The sequence below is a fragment of the Panthera pardus genome, unplaced genomic scaffold (genome assembly GCF_024362965.1).
Source record: "Panthera pardus isolate Hobbes unplaced genomic scaffold, ASM2436296v1 HiC_scaffold_11, whole genome shotgun sequence".
In the NCBI taxonomy this organism is placed as follows: domain Eukaryota; kingdom Metazoa; phylum Chordata; class Mammalia; order Carnivora; family Felidae; genus Panthera; species Panthera pardus.
This window is the reverse complement of record NW_026526666.1, coordinates 106,513,234-106,513,788: the sequence shown is the minus strand read 5'-3', so window position 1 is coordinate 106,513,788 and position 555 is coordinate 106,513,234.

The following is a 555-nucleotide window of genomic DNA, read 5'->3' as shown; positions in this document are numbered from 1 at the left end:
ACCGGTGGCTCTAAGTTTCTCCAGCGGTGGCTCCGGAGGCATCCAGGCGGAAGGGCGCATTCACATCCTCCTGGCTCCGGGCTCCCACGGTGGCCGGCGGAATTGGGGCTAATGGCGCAGGCCTGGTTCAGTCATGGGTCCCGCACACATCACTGAGTGAGGGGCCGTAGCTCTCGAAAATCGGGCAGAACTGCATATGATAGAATCCCGACCTGCTGCTCACAAATCTGTGTCCTTCCTGGTTCTAGGAGACAGTAATAGCGGTACCTGTCTGAGGGAAGAGAGGCCGGGACCTGGGGCAACCTCTCCCAGCCCTGCCCGCAGCCTCCCTAGAGCTCCATGGCACGTGCCTGTGAGATGTCAATGCACTGACAGTGGACAAAATGCATCCAGATGGAAACACTTGACAGAGAGGACTTCTATGCAACAAGCTTTTACAAATCAATAATAAAAACCCAACAACCTAGTAGGAAAAACGGTCTAGTTGAAAAGGCAATGCCTTGGATGGGCAGTTCGCCAAAAAAAACAACAACCAAAAAAAAAAAACACTGAGAG